Source organism: Anopheles coluzzii (assembly GCF_943734685.1).
Source record: "Anopheles coluzzii chromosome X unlocalized genomic scaffold, AcolN3 X_unloc_35, whole genome shotgun sequence".
NCBI classification, from domain to species: Eukaryota; Metazoa; Arthropoda; class Insecta; order Diptera; family Culicidae; genus Anopheles; species Anopheles coluzzii.
Window position 1 is genome coordinate 32,501 of NW_026054464.1, and position 2,500 is coordinate 35,000.

Genomic DNA, 2,500 nt, shown 5'->3' on the forward strand with positions numbered 1-2,500 from the left:
GATGTAGAATCGTTAGACGAACTTAAAATTGTTCTACGACACCCATCTGCGACGTTTAGTATTCGAGATATGGCCCGTCCTAGGTCTGACCGAGCAATTTTTGTTCCGCGCACTTTGTGCACCGTACACTTTGATGTTTGTATGAAAAAGTACCCTACCTAGGGACGCGTAGAGCAAATTTGTACCCCCGGGCATGTTGTCGATTGACGTTCTGGTTGCACTTTTCATCATCTAGGGTGCGTTCCTGACACGTTTTGAGGGGTTTTAGCAAAAAAAAAATTTTCGACTACTCGAGCTCTCTGGCCCGTTCGGTGCACATTTTTGAAAAAAGCTAGGGAGCTGCCCCTAGGTTCGGGGTGTCACAAAATGTTGAAAAGTGGTCGAAAAACCACTATCCAGAATCGGATGTAGAATCGTTAGACGAACTTAAAATTGTTCTACGACACCCATCTGCGACGTTTAGTATTCGAGATATGGCCCGTCCTAGGTCTGACCGAGCAATTTTTGTTCCGCGCACTGTGTGCACCGTACACTTTGATGTTTGTATGAAAAAGTACCCTACCTAGGGACGCGTAGAGCAAATTTGTACCCCCGGGAATGTTGTCGATTGACATTCTGGTTGCACTTTTCATCATCTAGGGTGCGTTCCTGACACGTTTTTAGGGGTTTTAGCAAAAAAAAATTTTTCGACTACTCGAGCTCTCTGGCCCGTTCGGTGCACATTTTTGAAAAAAGCTAGGGAGCTGCCCCTAGGTTCGGGGTGTCACAAAATGTTGAAAAGTGGTCGAAAAACCACTATCCAGAATCGGATGTAGAATCGTTAGACGAACTTAAAATTGTTCTACGACACCCATCTGCGACGTTTAGTATTCGAGATATGGCCCGTCCTAGGTCTGACCGAGCAATTTTTGTTCCGCGCACTTTGTGCACCGTACACTTTGATGTTTGTATGAAAAAGTACCCTACCTAGGGACGCGTAGAGCAAATTTGTACCCCCGGGCATGTTGTCGATTGACGTTCTGGTTGCACTTTTCATCATCTAGGGTGCGTTCCTGACACGTTTTGAGGGGTTTTAGCAAAAAAAAAATTTTCGACTACTCGAGCTCTCTGGCCCGTTCGGTGCACATTTTTGAAAAAAGCTAGGGAGCTGCCCCTAGGTTCGGGGTGTCACAAAATGTTGAAAAGTGGTCGAAAAACCACTATCCAGAATCGGATGTAGAATCGTTAGACGAACTTAAAATTGTTCTACGACACCCATCTGCGACGTTTAGTATTCGAGATATGGCCCGTCCTAGGTCTGACCGAGCAATTTTTGTTCCGCGCACTGTGTGCACCGTACACTTTGATGTTTGTATGAAAAAGTACCCTACCTAGGGACGCGTAGAGCAAATTTGTACCCCCGGGCATGTTGTCGATTGACATTCTGGTTGCACTTTTCATCATCTAGGGTGCGTTCCTGACACGTTTTGAGGGGTTTTAGCAAAAAAAAAAATTTTCGACTACTCGAGCTCTCTGGCCCGTTCGGTGCACATTTTTGAAAAAAGCTAGGGAGCTGCCCCTAGGTTCGGGGTGTCACAAAATGTTGAAAAGTGGTCGAAAAACCACTATCCAGAATCGGATGTAGAATCGTTAGACGAACTTAAAATTGTTCTACGACACCCATCTGCGACGTTTAGTATTCGAGATATGGCCCGTCCTAGGTCTGACCGAGCAATTTTTGTTCCGCGCACTGTGTGCACCGTACACTTTGATGTTTGTATGAAAAAGTACCCTACCTAGGGACGCGTAGAGCAAATTTGTACCCCCGGGCATGTTGTCGATTGACATTCTGGTTGCACTTTTCATCATCTAGGGTGCGTTCCTGACACGTTTTGAGGGGTTTTAGCAAAAAAAAAAATTTTCGACTACTCGAGCTCTCTGGCCCGTTCGGTGCACATTTTTGAAAAAAGCTAGGGAGCTGCCCCTAGGTTCGGGGTGTCACAAAATGTTGAAAAGTGGTCGAAAAACCACTATCCAGAATCGGATGTAGAATCGTTAGACGAACTTAAAATTGTTCTACGACACCCATCTGCGACGTTTAGTATTCGAGATATAGCACTTTGTAGGTCTGACCGAGCAATTTTGTACTGAAATGTATGGTGAACATGTAATTCATTAAATAACATTGACTTGCATCGTGCCCTACTTCATCGGCACAGCTGTTATTGACTATCTTTAGTGGAAATGGATTGAGTTTGACCATTTTAAGCCCATTTCCTATGCCGTGCACCAACATTGTGTACCGATCAGGGAAAGTACGCTACGTACGCGTTCATGGATGTCGATGTTGGTACAAGTTGCCTTTCGGGATAGCCGTGCACCAAAACTGTGTACCGATCAGGGAAAGTACAAGACGGAGGGTGCAGCTCGAGCGTACGCGTTCATAGATGTCGATGTTGGTACACTTGCACCAAAATTGTGTACCAATCAGGGAAAGTACAACACGGAGGGCGCAGCCCGG